Source organism: Colossoma macropomum, unplaced genomic scaffold (assembly GCF_904425465.1).
Source record: "Colossoma macropomum unplaced genomic scaffold, Colossoma_macropomum, whole genome shotgun sequence".
Classification (NCBI taxonomy): domain Eukaryota; kingdom Metazoa; phylum Chordata; class Actinopteri; order Characiformes; family Serrasalmidae; genus Colossoma; species Colossoma macropomum.
Genome location: NW_023494796.1, coordinates 18559349 through 18577902, shown reverse-complemented (window position 1 = coordinate 18577902; position 18554 = coordinate 18559349). Strand labels below are relative to the sequence as shown.

Here is an 18554-nt window from a genome sequence, read left to right as displayed (position 1 = left end):
TGACGTAGACTTTTTCTTAGGGCTTTTCTCAATAACGTATTTTTACGCAAGAAGATATTGGTGAATGAGGCCAAATGATTCTAAACATATCAAAGTAGTGTACATACAGTCATTTGCAAAGGTTTGGGTGCCCTGGTCAAATGGCATCTTTTGTTGAAGTAAAATAGGTTCACATCCTCTGCGGTGAACACTTTATTTGCTGAATTTAACATATTGGCTGAAAAATAAAACACAATTTTGCCTGTAAAAAGTTTACATTTTTCAATATATTAAACTCAAAACTCTGCGAAAATTGTGCACTAACATTTACTGAAAATGCCCTCTCTGTAGAGGACTTATTTTCAGTTGGAAATCAACAAAACATATCACCAGAGGTGTTCAAGCTTTTGCATATGGATGTGTAATTTACCTGAAGCTGTCACCAGCTGAGAATCTCTCTGTAAGCACTAGAAGGCAGCTCAACAACACTGCTGAATCTGACAGCTCACTGAGTGGTATCGACTGAACACGTTCATATACAGGAAATGTGTTATGTGCATAAAAAAGTCTCAAATGCCTTGCAGGTGCTGTGTGTGTGTGTGTGTGTGTGTGTGTGTGTGTGTGTGTGTGTGTGTGTGTGTGTGTCTGTGTTTAGAAACGGTGGACTGGCAGGTCACTTTGTAAGCTGATGGGGAATTTGTGCAATAAACTGTTAATCTGTGGCAAAGCAGTGGCAGAGACTAGGACGACTGTTCCAACGGATCACGGATTTAAAGCCTCACAGTAGGGAGGTGCGTACATGCCGTGATTTTAACTTCAGCATTTCTCTCACTCATAAACACCCACACATCTTTACAGGAGTACATGCTCTCTGATTAAGTTGATAGAGATTCATGTTTATCACATACCTAAAAACTTTTTGGGTAGCCCCCACCTCAATGCTGCAATATTTAAACTGTTTAAAGAGCCCATAGAAAGGAAAAACAGATTTTTTTTTGTTCTGTTTTAAATAATAAAGGAGTTTGAAGTAGTATGTAAACATTGTTAAAGTTTCAAAACATATCATTTACTGCCCAGGATATTCATGGACACTGTGCTCCCAAAACAGCCCGTTTTGAATTCACTTTCTCCAAAGTCACAAGAACCAACTTATTCACATATATTCACCTTTTCAGCCTACCACGATTTAGCTTCGCCCATTCATACTGAAGTCCTGTGGACAGTTCATTTGTTGGTATTCAGTCTTAAAGGCACTGAAACAGAACAGCCTGTTTAATTCTGAGGGATAAAGAGAGGTTAAAAATGGTCATGTAGAAGTGAATGATGACCTTTTTTTGTTCATAAAACTACATAAGTATCCTAAGTGAACAAAGAAATTATAGGATATGCATCCTAAGACAGTAAGTTTCTCTTGCTTATTTGACTTTATGAAGTGTGAAAATTGGCAAATATCAGTAAGTAAAGCACTGCTTAAAAGTATCTGAGTATAAAGTCTGTGAGCTGATGTTATCGATTGTCAATGTTTAGCTCTTTGAAATCAGTATCAGCCAAAGTTTTCATGAGACATGTCTTGAATATACAAAAGTTTTTGTCACTTTAATAAACATATGAACAGTAAGTGATTGGTGGAGGAGGACAGGTTACCTTCAACTTAAAGTTGGGATGCTGTGCAAAATGTAAATGAAAAAAAAACAATGCTGTGCAAATCATTTCAACCCTATATTTAATTGAAAATAGTACAAAGACAACATATAAAATGTTGAAACTGAGAAATTGTATTGCTTTTTTGAAAAATATATGCCATTTTGAATTTGATACCAGCAACACGTTTCCAAAAAAGTTGAGACGGGGGAACCGTACATAAACAGGATCCTGAAACACTGCCACTTTCTCTGGGCCTGAGCTCATTTAAAATGGACTGACGTGAAGTGGAAAAGTGTCCTGTGGTCCAACAAATCAACATTTGAAATTCCTTTTGGAAATCATGGATACTGTGTCCTCTGGATTAAAGACCACTCAGCTTGTTATCAGTGCACAGTTCAAAAGCCAGTATTCATGATGGTATAGGGGTGCTTTAATGCACATGGTATGGGTGAAGGCACCATTTATGCTGAATGATATATACGTTTTGTCAACATATGCTGCCATCCAGACAACGTCTTTTTCAGGGAAGCCCTTGCTTATTTCAGGAAGACAATGCCAAACCACAAGAGACAAAGAGTCCAGGAGACAAAGAGTCCAGGTGCTAAACTGACCTGCCTGCAGTCCAGACCTGTCACCACTGATAACATTTGGTTCATTATGAAATGAAAAATACAACAAAGGAGACCTTAAACTGTTGAGCAGCTGAAATTCTATATCAAACAAGAAGGAGAAAACGTTTCACTTTCAAAAGTACAGCAGTTGGTCTCCTCAGTTTTCAAACGCTTACAGAGTGTTGTTAAAAGAAGAGGTGATGCAACACAGTGGTAAACATGCCCCGTCCCAACTTTTTAGGAACGTGATGTTGGCAACAAATTCATAATTGGCGTATATTTTTCGAAAAACAATCACATTTCTCAGTTTCAACATTTGATTTGTTGTCTTCGTAGTATTTTCCTTTAAAAATATGGTTTACATGATTTGCATATCATTGCATTCTCTTTTTATTTATGTTCTGCACAGCGTCCCAACTTTTTTGGAAATGGGTTTGTATCGTTAAAGATATTTTAAATATCTTTCTACATTGCAGCACATATGGTAACAACTATGAAAACTATACCAAGCTGCTAGGTATTAGGTACACCTAAGGGTGGGTGATATAGCAGAAATCTTACTTGATATTTAAAGACATTTCCATGAGATGCAATATATTTCTGTTTTGCTGGTGCATTTTTTTTACATTTTTACATTACCAACTTGCAAACCTCAGAAAAAAAAATAAAAAGCTATATATTTTTTTCTGAACATCAGTGGTTGTAAAAAGGTGCAGAAGGAAAATCAAAGAGGTATTTGTAAAACTAATAAGATGATGTCATAATGAGCTAATATGCATCAGCTACTCGTTTCTATGCAATTCATGTAGTTACAATCAACCACCCTTTATTATTATTATTATTATTATTATTATTAGAAAACTTTAAGACAAGTAAGATTAACGCATCAAAACAATCAAATGAAACTATTAAGAACAATAGTGATAAAAATAAATAAAACAACTACGAAAGGTAAGAAAAAGAGAAAATAGAAAACAACACTAAGACAATAATAATACAGATAAAACAGTAAAATGATTTTTAAAATATTATAACACCAATAAAAATAATAACTCTACAAAGAAAAAAAGCTACAACCAAATCAGCTAATCGACACTGGTTGTTAATGTTGTTGATCTAATTGAGTTATATGGCAGATCCATTTTATAACACATGCAGAGGTTCAGCGTTCTAGAATTATTAACAATACCAGTGATTATGTTAAAAGCATATTGGCCTTTATTCCTTAGAGTTGCGTATGATTAGATCTGTTTGTAATTTGAGTGTACATTTCACCAGTGGTTTTCTTATTTATCAGTTTCTTCTTTGGTGCATCTGTACAGTCAAACTCAGATCTGTGTGTGAATAGTGAGTGTAATAGTTTAAACATCCTGACATAAATGCTTGATTTGCGGTTACTTAACCAAAACTATTCTCAGTATCATCTATAATACCACTAATAAGACTAAAAATAGAAAATAACATTAATTCTAAATATCTGTGTACATGGCAACCCAGTACAGAAGAGGATATACTAATATTACATGCACATTGTTATAAACAAATGCTGCAATTGTTCTATGTTTCATTGAAAGACATATCACACTGTGCTTTTGTTTAATACAACTAACAACCCCCCAACAAATAACAAAGTGTAGGCACATCTTATACACTGTAATACAACAGTGTTTAAGTATGTTATATTTATGAAAATAATCACACCACACAATCACAAGAGTTTTTGTTTATTTCACATTTTATTCTCTCCAGTCGTTGTAATTTTAACACTATAAAGTTTGGTCAGTAGGGGGAGCAGTGTACTCACTGCTCGACCTCAAACCCTGCCTACGAGCACAGCCATTGGCTCATGAGCTGCTGAATGCTGTTGTTTAATTGGCTTACTACTGAAACATCTGTATGAATTAGGGTGTAACTCATATGTAAATGATATGTAAATGAGATACTGGTAGACTGGTGCTTAATTTCACACACTGAAGTTGATTCATCACTGACGCTCCACTTTTGCTGCAACGTATGAAAGTTCAATGAATCAGATGTAGAGTACTTTGAACGTCATTAAAGGCGGTCAGTTCTGCGCTCTTTTTACGCAATGTTGATGAATAAGGGACACTATGGAGTCATTTATCACAATAACGGTAACATATCGTCATATTACCCACCCAGTATCTGTACTCACTGGCCATTTTATCAGGTTTTACACACTTGAATACAGTCCCCTTTTTTGTATTCAGTTGATGATAAATAAACTGGCAACTTCATGTAGAGATCAGCGGGATAGTCTTGAGGCTGCTTCATGCTTTTAGTCATCAGGTTTTGTTTTTCGAAGTTTGTTTGCGTCAGGTCTGGTAGGTCAGGGTCAAGCGGAAGTTTGGCAGTTCAGGATTAGGTAGATTTGGGATTGAGCCATGGAATGGTAAAATTTGATTGGCTTATGGGTTTGATTCGCAGGAAGTAGGGCATTTTGTAGATTAGGATTAACCAAAAACTGGGGCCAGCTCTCAACTCATTCTGTTTTTCCAGGAAGTTGTTTTTCTTTAACTCATCAGGTAGCTATTTCAGTGTATTTGAGCCAGCCAGTCTGTGTGTGTGTGTGTGTGTGTGTGTGTGTGTGTGTGTTAGTCAGAAAGCACTCATGGTAACACTCCTTTTGTTCAGAAGTGCAGTCAAAGGACAAGGTCATGAAGATAAATGTATTTTTTTGCAACTCTGTGTTTTCTCTTTAAGGCGGGGGGGTTGTGGTCAGTGACATCAGATAACAACTACTCTAGTCTAGTGATACGTGTGGGTTTGTTTTTGTACATTTTCAGGACAAAAATTTGGTTAAATTTTTAAAATTTAGGAAGGATAAAAACATTTTATTTTGGTGAATAAGGTTTGGGTTAGAAAATCTTAGTACATGCATTATAGTTAATTACAGTAGTGTGCGAAAGTTTTAGGCTCTAAGAAAAATCTAAACCAAAAAGCTATTTTTTATGGTCTGTATATGTTTATTTGCTCAGAAAAACACTAATACTGCAATAAATACAAATAACATTAATAGAATAAGTAATGGTTTTATGTATGTTAATGTGTTCATTTAACCATGTCCAAACTTGTCCTCGAGCAATAATAAATCCATGTGATGGTTGTGGGTGTCCAGGAGAAACCTGGAACCACAGTAAATTATTAATAACAACGACTACCACAAACTGTTTTAATGATATCGATTTATAACTGGCTAATTCGAGTATTGCTGATGATTGGGTGATTGTTTGGGGTTCTAATAAGTTACAGCTTAATTTCACAGATAACTTTCTTAGCACTCGTAACTGCCTCAAAATGTGTTATTTCTTGCTTACCGAGTTGACTTTAAGATTAGTTGGATCTAACCCTGGTGGCAACGGAGACAGCATTGCATTTTTACCATTATAAATGCTTTACTTTCTGCATATTAAGGTAATATTAATTATTATTCCTTCTTTGGCAACTCATGTTTCATGCGATTGGTTGTTCATCATAAATGTCAAGCTTTAATGTGTACATGCTTTAATAAACCTGGATTAATCACAGCCTGAGTATCTGCACCTGAATCAATCACAGTTTAAGTATATAAATCTGGATTAATCACAGCCTGAGTATCTAAACCTGGATTAATAACAGTCTCAGTATTTAAACCTGGATTAATAACAGTCTGAGTATCTAAACCTGGATTAATAACAATCTGAGAATCTAAATCTGGATTAATCACAGTCTGAGTGTCTAAACCAGGATTAGCCATAGCCTGAGTATGTAAGCCTGGATTAATAACAGTCTGTGTATCTAAACCAGGATTAATCACTGCCTGAGTACCTAAACCTGGATTAATAAATCTGAGCATTGGATTAGACGTAGCCTGAGTGTCTAACCTTAGTTAGTCACAGATGGAGCATCTAAACCTAGATTAATCACAGCCTGAGTATCTGCACCTGGATTAATCACAGTTTAAGTATATAAACCTGCATTAATAACAGTCTGAGTATTTAAACCTGGATTAATAACAGTCTGAGTATCTAAACCTGGATCAATAACAATCTGAGTATCTAAACCTGGATTATTAACAGTCTGTGTATCTAAACCAGGATTAATTACAGCCTGAGTATCCAAACCTGGATTAATCACTGCCTGAGTACCTAAACATGGATTAATAAATATGAGTATCTAATCTTGGATTAGCCGTAGCCTGAGTATTGAACCTGAGTTAGTCACAGACTAAACATCTAAACCTGGATTAATCACAGTCCAAGGATTAGCTGTAGCCTGAGTATCTAAACCAGGATTAGCCATAGCCTGTGTATGTAAACCTGGATTAATTGTAGCCTGAGTATCTAAACCTGGATTAATAATAGCCTGACTATCTAAACCTGGATTAATCACAGCTTGAGTATGTAAACCTGGATTAAGTGTAGCCTGAGTATCTAAACCTGGATTAATCACAGACTATCTAAACCTGGATTAATCAATCTGAGTATCTAAACCTCGATTAGCTGTAGCCTGAGTATCTAAACCTAGATTAGCTGTAGCCTGAGTATCTTAACCTGGATTAGTCATTGACTGAGTATCTAAACCTGGATTAGTCATTGCCTGAGTATCTAAACCTGGATTGATCACTGCCTGAATATCTAAATCTGGATTAATCACTGCCTGAATATCTAAACCTGGATTAATCACAGCCTGAGTATCTTAACCTGGAATAATCACAGTCTGAGTATCTAAACCTGGATTAGCTGTAGCCTGAGTATGTAAGACTGGATTAATTGTAGCCTGAGTATCTAAACCTAGATTAATAACAGCCTGAGTATCTAAACCTGGATTAATCACAGCCTGACTATCTAAACCTGGATTAACCACAGTCTGAGTATCTAAACCTGTATTATGCCGGGTTTCAAATTTTCAATCCCCCAATAATAAGGCAAAACCTATGACACATTCCCTGCATAGCTTCACTTTCAGTGCCCCCCTAGTGGCCATCCCACCAGTGGAATGGATAATTTCACAGTAGGGAGGGTGCGTACATGCCCCTGTTTTTTGAAGTTTTTCCCAGTGAAAAAATGTACATAATTGTAATTTTCATAAACTAATGTTTTAAAACAGAACATTAAAATAAAAAGCCTAGAGACAAGACGGCGTGTGTGGAGTCATTACAACTTAGAAAGTATAATTTCAGTGGATTATGGTACAGTTATGAGGGAACCGCCCCAAGGACGAGAGGTATACTTCCCCAGCGACAGTTTTGTACTTTTATTTCTGAGAGTGTATAAAATTGACATATAAAAGTCTATCAGCTGATATTATCAGGTATCAGCGTTTTTTGCTCCCAGTTTTCTGATCTCCCATTAATAAGGCAAAATCTTTGTGCTTGTCTTTGTTTGTGCTACTGGGGAACCCAATAGGACAAGTTCCCTGAGAAGCCTGCAGGCCCCATAGTGGCCATTTATTTGCTGAATTTACAACCCCATTTCCAAAAAGGTTGGGGCGTTGTGTAAAATGTCAATAAAAATAAAATGCAATGATGTGCAGATCATTTAAACCCTGTATTTCATTGAAACTAGTACAAAGACATATCAAATGTTGATATTTGTATTTTGAATTTTGAATTTGATGCCAACAACACATTCCAGAAAAGTTGAGACAGGGGCAACAAAAGGCTGGTAAAGTTGTGTAATGCTAAAAAAGCACCTGGTGGTTGATTTGACAACAGTCCAGTAACATGATTGTGTATAAAAAGAGCATCCCAGAGAGGCTGAGTCTTTCAGAAGTTAAGATGAGGAGGGGTTCACCACTCTATGAAAGACTAAGCGGGCAAATAGTGCAACAGTTCGAGAATAATGTTTCTCAATGTAAAATAACAAAGCTCGTTTGCTTTTCATCACCTACGGTGCATAATATCATTAAAAGATTCAGAGATTCTGAAGAAATCTCTGTATGCAAGGGACAAGGCTAAAATCCAGTATATGCTGGCTGTGATCTTTGGGCCCTCAGATGTCACTGCATTAAAAACAGACATGATTCTGTAGTGGAAATCACTGTATGGGCTCAGAAACACTTCTGAAAACCACTGTCTGTGAAAACAGTTCATCACTGCATCCACAAATGCAAGTTAAACCTCTAAAACGCAAAGAAGAAATTGTACATAAACAGGATCCAGAAATGCCACCGCTTTCTCTGGGCCTAAGCTCATTTAAAATGGACTGAGGGGGAGTGGAAAAGTGTCCTGTCGTCTGACGAATCAACATTTGAAATTCTTTTTGGAAATCATGGACACTGCGTCCTCCGGGTTAATGACCACTCAACTTGTTATCAGTGCACAGTCCAATCCAGTATTCATGATGGTATAGGGGTGCATTAGTGTACATGGCATGGGTGATGTGCACATCTGTGAAGGCACCATTAATGCTTAATGATATTTACATGTTTTGTCAACATATGCTGCCATCCAGATGATGTCTTTTTCAGGGAAAGCCAAACCACATTCTGCATGTATTACAACAGCATTGCTCCATATTAAAAGAGTCCGAGTTCTAAACTGAACTGCCTGCTGTCCAGACTGTCACCCACTGATAACATTTGGTTCATTATGAAATGAAAAATACGAGCCCGAACTGTTGAGCAGCTGAAATCCTATATCAAACAAGATTATTAAAACATTTCACTTTCAAAACTACCGCAGTTGGTCTCCTCAGTTCCCAAACACTTACGGAGTGTTGTTAAAAGAAGAGGTGATGCAACACAGTTGTAAACGTGCCCACGTCCCAACTGTTTTGGAACATGTTGCCGGGATCAAATTCAAAATGGGCATATATTTTTCAGAAAAAAATAAAATTTGCCAGTTTCAGCATTTGATATGTTGTCTTTGTACTATTTTCCTTCAAAAATGTGGTTTACATAATTTGCATATCATTGCATATTTTTATTTACATTCTGCACAGCATCCCAACTTTTTGGAAATGGGCTTGTACATTAAAAACCACATGACGTAAAATATCTCTTAAACAAGCCATAAATATTGCTTATCTCACATTTTATGTTTATTTTTCCTCCCAACAGTTTAATGCACATTTACTCTTTTCTTGCTGAATTGCACATATTAGTGGAACAATAAAATATGACGACTGTGGAAGTTATGGCACAGTTTAAATTTCATAGATTTTTTCCCCAACATGGTAAACTCTGCAAAAAATAGAAATTGTGCTCCAAAGGATGAGTTAACTTATTTTCACTTAGAAATCAACAGAACATTCATTTGTCTAGGGTTGTTCAAACTTTTGCACACAAATGAGCCCACTCACGCTGTATGTTTGTGTGAGTGTGCACACGGGGGGGCTGTGTTATGGCATGTATGTTCTTATTTGCGTGTACTTTAAATGGTCCCATGCTGGGGTGTGTGCCTTAGCTGAATAGTGTGTGGTGTGTGTGTGTGTGAGCCCCCCTCCCATCTTTGTGACTGGCTTGAAACAGATTAACATTCTAACAGCCAGTCTCACGTCGACCCCCCAGCCCAGAACAAAAGCACTCATTAGAACATACCTCCTTTAGCCCCCCTTTATTTTCCTTCACTGCTGCATGACTGTAGCTTTGTCTTTCTTGTGTTCTAGGGCAGCACAGTATGGACAAAGTATCATATTGCTTTTGTCCTGCTACATATTGTGATTGTGATATTCCTTGGAATCTGGGGTGGAAAGAACACTGAAATTCTCTCCTTCATTAACAGCACTGCCAGTGTAGTGACCATTCACTTGAATACAGATACACATACAGGTAAAGATTATTCAAGTAAGTGTCAATGGGACAGATTCATTAAACTCGGCGGTAACAAAAAAAGACCCCAGAGTAGCTGGAGTTTTACAGAGGTTCCTTCCATCTTCAAGATACATCATCAGGAGGTTTTCTCACTCTATAGACTAATGTAGTTCCACTGTAAGATGCAAGTTGGCATGTTTAACAGAGGTAGCGATGGTTGCGTTTTCATTGTGGCCTGTGAGTCCATGTAAAGAAAATCATACACATAACTATGATTTAATTATACTCAAAATAGTACCATTACAGGATCAAATGTGGTGAAGTACTGTAGGAAGTGCCTGGTTAAGTTGGCTTGAAAAAGTTACTGTTCTTATTATCTCCTTCTTGTTCTGTGGTCTAAAATTTCCAGCACTACTAGCTTTGAGGCTAGAACCATGAAATTTTGCAGGATCCTAGAGCCTTTTATCCAAATGAGTTGCTTGTGGTATTTTATCTGATTTAACATATGCCATTTGTACAGTCTGTTCAAGCTTTTTTTGAAAAAAATGGGGGAATGCACAACATCCTGAAACTGTTATTTCTCTTATATAATGTATAATGCCTAAACATCTAGCTCTAATCCACCTTTAATTCCACCTGTCAGTATGCACTCTGTAGCCAGCTGATTTTTGACAATCCTCTTATGTCACCAAGTGTGCTAGCAACACTTTAGCAACCACCTGGTATGTCATAGAAACAGGCTAGCAACACTTTAACAACCACCTGGGATAGCATAGTAATGGCCTTGCAGCACCTTAGCAACCACGTGTGATAGCATAGCAAAGGCGTAGCAACACATTAGCAGCCACTTGGGATATCATAGCAATAGCCTAGCAACACTTTAGCAACCACCTGGGATATCATAGCAACAGCCTAGGAGCATATTATCAACTATCTTGGCCACTATAACAATAGCCTAATAAACACCTCAGCAACCACCCGGGATGCCATACCAGCAGCCTAGCAGCATCTAAGCAACCACCTTGGCTACCACTGCAGTGGCTTAGTAACACCTCAGCAACCACCTGGGATACTATAGCAACACCCTAGCAGCCATGCAACAGCCACCAAGCAATGCCATAACAACAAGATGGAATAGCCTTTCAACCTTGTTGCAACACCATAGAAACTGCCTGGAATTACTATATAAACCCAGTTAAGTCAGCTGCTTAAACTATTGTACTTTGAGTTTATTCACAAACCTTCCATTTTTAGTTGTAATTTAGTCATAGTCGTAAGTGTTATGTTGCACCACTTCTTGCAGGATGTGAAAATACAATGGTGACTGTTTTTTGTGACATGATTACAGATGGAGCTCTATTAGTCTGACCAAATTGATTGACTTTAATAGAATCAGCCTTGATTTATAAAATGCCAAATTCATAAAACACCCTCTGAGATTGGGGGTCCTGTGGGTTCATTTGCATGTTACATATTGGTACTCCAAAGGCCTCTAACATGATAATGATTGGCAAACAGTACATTGTGTAGTGTAAATTATGCACTCCGTTTCACTCTCAGCCTTCGCCTGCCTGACTTTCTTCGTCCAGCGCCTGCCTCTCTGTTTAGTTTAAAGGTTTGCTTTCGCTGAGTCACGATAATTCTGCAGCATGACTAGGTAATTAGAGCTGTTGGAGGCATGTCATTTTCCTCCTGCCTCTTCTATTCACATAAATAGGAATACGCCCTCTGGCCTTTGGAAGCACTTTTAAAGAACTGTAGAAGCGTTTCCGATTTCTACCTCTCTCTTTCTCTTTCTCTCTCTCTCCCTCTCCTTTCTCTCTCTCTCTTTATCTTTCTTTCTGTTTTTCTCTCTCTTTCTCGTACGTTCTCTCTGTCTCTCTCCATGTTAGTTGCTCTGTTCTTTCTCAGGCACATATTCATTGTCGCTCTATGAGAGAAGTATTAGGGTGTGTTGTGAGCATTGTCTGAGAATGAATGGCTGTTTCTGTGTGCCATGTCACATCCATTTATTTGAATATCACTACATATCTATAAAACAATGTAGGGCTGGGTGCTAGGATGGTACATGTTTTGTGATAAATTTCATAACAGTAGAATTTTTGAGTATCCTGGGTATCAGCAGTCTTTCTAAAACAATGGACAAATGCAAGTATCATAAAAACAGTTTTAGTTCGGTTATAGTGAGTCTGTAAACAATGAGTTTATAGTAACTGAGAAAAATGTTCAGTAACAAGAAACTGAGAGGATGTCAGCCTTTTATGTTGTCACCTTATTAGTTTATTTGTACCAGTTGTTTGATTTTGTAGATGTAGAATTTTCAGCATTTTTTATTTATTTATTTATTTTTACCTTTTTTAAATGTGAGCATCATAAATAGGATCATATTTTGGCCATATTGCTTATCATTACTTTCTCTGTCCTCTTTATCCCTTGAAATGTTTGTTGCACATTTCAAAGGAAACTGGTATTTGAACTGGCACGTTTTGCATTGAGATTCTTTAATATTCTCCAGGTCATTGGCTTCTTCGCCTGGGTATTGTTTAAGCCACACCCACTATCGTCTTGTAATTTGAAAGAAAGTATCAAAAAGTGGGGGAATCAGTATCAAAGTTAGTGTATTGGCATTGGTGTCAAAACGTACTGATACATTGATTTCAATACTTATTCCTGAATGTCTCTTTTCTTTATGGCTTCATGCAAATTACAAAGTGAAAGTGGGTGTGGCTTAAAGCTATGTGGGTGTTAGGCGCTGAAAATAGGTGTATTTATTCAGAGATTTTGATTCATACGAGTTCATGTAGATTCTGGAGTCTTTAGTAGAGAATTTTATTTTAGTTAGGGCCTACTTCCAGAGTCCAATTTTTACAGACAAAAAAACCCACATGTGAAGTTTTGAAACTGCAACGCTGCGTATATCTTTTTAACTGGAGCCTGCTCAATTTTCTACGTCATCTGTGTGCGTTAAAAATCTGGCTGACCAATCAGGGCTCCGTTGTCATGGCAGAACAGCGACAGGAGCACAGCACAAAAGCTTATACAACAGGCAACATGTTTACTATAAAAATGCAGAGATTAAAGAAAATATATGGTGGACCAGAGCTTAAAGGCTCAAGGAGCTTAAACACGCAGAAGCAAAGCCTCGTATTCCACCACTGACATATGAAACTGCCTTCAGAATCATTCGTCCAGCTTCAGCTCTTGTATGAGGAAGCTGAACTCCCCATGTTGTCTTTTCTCTAGGATGACATGTACCCAGTTTGTGCGTTATTCAGTGGTAGTGCTTGAAAGAAAAATTATGAATTCATTCATCATCTGCTACTTGAAGAATCCATCTCTTCTACCTCTGGCATCTTCTTTTCATGGAGTATTTAGACCAAAAAAAAAGCATTAAAAATCACATTTTTTACATCCAGAAAAAGCATGCTTGGTGTGTATAGGCTTTAGCTGAAGGTACTGCATTCCTCAAAGGTACTAAACTGCTACTAAAACATGTCAGGTTCAACACTACACAGTAAATGCAGAATTTAAAAGAAAGAGGCAAAACAACTTGAAACGGTTGCTTAGTGTCAGAATAAAGGTACTGTACAGGTACAGTTTTGTTCATCAAGGTACAAACAATGTAAATGTACCCTCAAAGATACAACTTGTCTTAAGTACTGCATACTTTGAGTGAGTTTTCCTCAGGTGAAAGGTAGTTCAGCTAGATTTGCGGGCAACTTCAGCTACAATAGCTAGTGTGGTACTAGCATACTTACTATCTTAGCTACATGCTATCCAGCTTGTTCAAGTTATTTTGCCTCTTTCCTTAAACATTGCATTTGATGCTTGTAGCATTTCATTAGCTGCATTTAATTCAAATAAACATGTTAACGCTTTAAAAAGTTTGTCAATGAAGGCTACGGAAACATAAATTGTCAGTAATATTTTATGAAAGTTGACAAAAACATTTTGTGTTCAGTTTTAACAGAAAAAATATTTGTTGATGCCTGAAATGTCAGTCAAGACCAAGATTTTGTAGCAGCAGAATCCAAGTCAAGACCAAGATTTTGTAGCAGCAGAATCCAAGTCAGGGACAAGACTTTGTAGCAGTTGAATCCGAGTCAAAACCGAGACTTTGTATTAGTCGGAACTGAGTCAAGACCAAGACTCTGTAGTAGTCTTGTCCAAGTCAACACCAAGACTTTATATTAGTTATGTCAGCATTAGGACCAAGACTTTGTATTAGTCGAGTCCAAGTCAAGACCGACATTTTGAAGCAGTCAAATATGAGTCAAGACCCTGATTTTGTAGCAGTTGAGTCTGAGTCAAGACCTAGACTTTGTAGCAGTTGAGTCTGAGTCAAGACGAAGATTTTATAACAGTCAAGTCCGGGTTAAAACTGAGACTTTGTTGCAGTCGAGTCCAAATCAAGACTGAGACTTAGTGTTAGTTAAGTCTGTGTCAAGACTAAGACTAAGGTAAATTTCAGTAATCAGATAAAGCATTTTTAATAATAAAATTCAGTTTGATAGAAAGGTTTTTTTTTCTTGCACTGAAACTTCATGAGTTGTAAGCCTCGATTCAAAGTTAAGTTGCGAGTTAGAGTTGCATAAACCTACAGTGACTTGAGTCCCTGTCTCTGCTATTTACTTGGTATTAGTCGAGTCCACTTTCACAGACAGTGATAACATGTATGAGGAATGTAATTTAGTCAGCCAGTCAGTAGATTTTGAACCCAGCATGATTACTAGCTCACTGATGCTGAGACTGTTCTGGCTGCGTTCGGACAGCGGAGCGTGTTCCATAAAGGCAACCAGCAATCAAAGAGACGCATCATCGTATTTCTACAGGTCTTTCAACAAATAATAGCATTGTACAGGATGGTACGTATGCCAATGAATGAATATCGATCATCAAGCGGAACATTTTTAAAATCAATGTTTATGCTCTGGTATTGCAAATATTATTATTTTTCCCCCAAAACAGCGGTGCAATAAATTGGATGTTGATATTTTGGGGGACATAGATTCCAAATATCTCATTATTTTATTCCAGACAAATCCAGTATTATGCAACAAATATAAAGAGAATGTAGAACATCCTCCAGCCTTTTTCCACCTTAAATAAACAATAAACACTGCTTCTCTGATAATCATCCATATTGCCACCATGCCAGTGTTTGTGGCTTCATGTCGTCGTCAGTCAATCTAGTCAAGTCAAAATTTATTTATATTGCACTTTTTACAACAGACATTGTCACAAAGCAGCTTTTCAGAAAATCCAGGTCTGAGCCCCAGTGCGCAAGCCAAGGGCAACAGTGGCAAGGAAAAACTCCCTAAGAGCAAGAGGAAGAAACCTAGAGAGGAACCAAGACTTAAAAGGGGAACCCATCCTCCTCTGAGTGACACTGGATAATCAAACAATATTAAAATAGGAGCAATAAAAATAAGAGTAAGATTGGACAATGATAATACAAACGTGAATTTAGAGTAAGGATAAGAAACCAGTCTGGCATTGGAGCAGGGCCAGAGTGGGCCTTGTTTTCAGACTGTGAGTTATATGATGCAGACTAGCCCACCTTAAATGATAACTGGATTTCTCCTGCTGTGCACATACACACACACAGCATTACCTTTGTTCAAAATAACTTTTATAAAATCTCCTTAATTTGTACCCTTATTGCTTATTCATTATTTCTATGCTACACTGAGAAAACCAAGTCGAGCCAGTGATAAAATGAAAACGGGTACAAGCCTTTGTCTTAAATGTGACATAATCATAGCAGTCAGTATGCTGCAAACTATTGCTAGCTAAGCGAGTTAGCATCAGCATTTCTCACTGCCCATCTGCTGAGATACATCAGAGCCTTAGGTAGTTTATTAGTTCTTTTTTTCTCAGTGCCATCTTGGTTTACTGCAGTTCACATGATTCACATATGAAAGCTGCGTAGGGCACTGCTTTTATTAGCTGCCACCAAATTTTCATGCTGTTAGGAATTTCCATTCCATCTTAAATAGTGCAGGATATACACACTAGCGTGCAAGTAATGTCTGAATGTAAATGCTATATTATTTAAGGTGGAAAGGGCAACGAGAGTAATATGCTAACATTAGCTTCATCTAATCTCCCTTTACTGAATGACAATCAGCAAAGAAGGGCTGTACATCCTGAGGTGGGTGGAGGGTGTAGTTCAACCCCTAAATTACTACAGATATACATTTGGATGTAACATTTATAGTTTGAGCCTTATTGTGCTTATAAATGTATATATTAGCTGATAGTAACCGGCCCAAAACGCTACTGGCCCAAAGAGAATCCTCAGACTACTCAACCAGTAAAGGGGCCAAATTAAAAAATCTCATCAAATGGGCCAGGTAACGAAATTAGTTTTATTTCATTTTTAATTAAAGTTGTGCTGTAACCCAAACTGGCCATTGTTTATTCAAAATATGCAAAAACTTTAACAGTAAAATACAGACACTTGTAGTAGACCTTGAAATATTACATGAACACTTGAAATATTCAAAATTTGCCTGAATTAGACACCTGGCATCCTTTCTTTGCTGCAAGTTCATTAATGCTTGGGCACAATTTCTGAACTGCTAAGCTAATGTTAAATGTTTATATTGGTTGAACTGCAGCTGAAATGCATTTTGGTGATATGACTGGTGTGGAATTACGCAGAATTAAGTCGAACTGAGGTGTAACGGCTGTCCCGTAGACTCTTGTTGGGAATTGTGAAACAGGCTAATGTTGATACAACATTAAACACTTTTGTGGGCCGGATAGGATTGTGTGGCCTGCAGGCCTTGTGTTTGACACATGGGGCCTAAGCTACTGAAATTAGGTATTGAAGGCTTTGCCATTTTTGATAGAGCTGAACTAATTCTGTCAGTACCATAAGTACTGAATTTGGAGACCCCACCCTAAAGGCCTATTTGAAATAATTTGAATTAGAAGTGATTGCAAGTGTTTGTTGACTTTCTGCCCAGCTAACACACACACACACACACACACACACACACACACACACAGTGGAGGTCAGGGAGAACTGGGTGAAACTGTTATTCTGAGGTTGGAGTGACTCAATTTTTACTTCCTGCTTCAGAAACTCCCCAGATGTCCTGGGAGAAGTAAGTTAGTGTGTGTTAACTGATAATATTATTAGTGTGTCAGGTTAAAGGCAGGTTTTTGTTGTTGACAAGTTCTCACTCTTAAAGGGGGAGCAGGTGTTTTTACTGCTTTTATTTTTTGTATCGTCACCAAACAGTGGTGCGTGTGTGTGTGTGTGTGTGTATTAGCTGTTCTCACATCTCGGAGCCAAGACCAAGACCTGGACACATCAAGTCTATGTAAAGACCAACCAAGACTTTGTTGAAGTCCTAGACAAGACCAGATTAGAATAGGATTTTATTACAGTTTAACAATGAAAAGAAGAAAGGGGGGAGTAACTGACATTTGGTTGGAGTTCATTGTACATTCATTACACATGATACATGGAGCATTCTACTGAACTAGTTTAAACTGTGCTCCCACAGAGAAAAACTATTAAAAAAAAAAAAACAATGGGTCTCATTTACCAACCATTCTTGAGTACCATTCTTTCTTCTTAAAACCCACTTACACAGTTTTCATGAAGATTCTGACAGTCAGCAATGTGTTCTTATTTGGGATTTGTTCTTAGGTAAGAACCTACACACACTCAGGAGCACAGAGGTGCAAAGAGTTCTGTGGTTTACACATATTTAAGAAAAAAATGTGAGATGTTGGGCCCAAAGACATATTCAGACCTAATATATTTACAAAGATTGTGTTATGACATATTTAAACCCAAGGCATTCACTGAGATAATAATAATATAAATATGAAAATATAAAAAATCATCATTTTTAGGGTATTTTCTGTTGGGAGGTGGCTGTTCCAAACCCTAACCCCTAAATTTGAACTTGTGATAATAATACTACAAATAAAAAAAAATATATATATATATTTTTTTTTCATGTGCCTTATTTTAGCCACACCCCTGCATTTTAGAGCAGGAAGTGAGACTGCATACCTGTCCCTCATGACCACGTGGTGAGCAGATAGATCCCATTGTTTTGAAGTAAATGTGTCCCAAAATCTGAAAATCCGTGTGTAGCGGTTTTGAGTTCTACTCAGAATGAGCTAAAATCGTCACTACTGAAACATATGGTAAAGTTTTGGTAGTGTTGTTATGATTGTTTTGGTAGTGATAAAAGTGAAAATTCAATCATTTATTTTAATAAATTAAACATAATTAAGATATAGATCCACTAAAGCAAAAGGATTTTAGGCTAAAATCAAAGTCAGTTAAAAGTCAGAAATGTGTTATTTGAACTCTGGCTTTAAACCAGTTTTGTAGAATTGTCCATGTATTAATAATTAATGATATTTTTTTATCTATTTTGAAAAATATAACATTAATTAAATATATAACCTAATAATATTATTAATTATTATCATAATACAGCCTTAGTCCAATTCTGTATTGTAGCCTTTGGAAGTAAATGATGACCTAAAGTCAACTGAATGTGAACCAAATTACATAACATTTTATTATTG

The 18554-nt window shown here is 37.1% G+C and overlaps 1 protein-coding gene across 1 annotated transcript in view; it reads left to right on the top strand.

The window, feature by feature from the left end:
* The first annotated feature begins 681 nt into the window (after nucleotides 1–681).
* rbm47 (RNA binding motif protein 47) overlaps nucleotides 682–18554 on the top strand; it is a 65901-nt gene continuing 48028 nt past the window's right edge. The window contains exon 1 of the mRNA XM_036583048.1: nucleotides 682–770. The gene's annotated coding sequence lies outside the window, so the exon portion shown is untranslated. The remainder of the gene's footprint in view (nucleotides 771–18554) is intronic.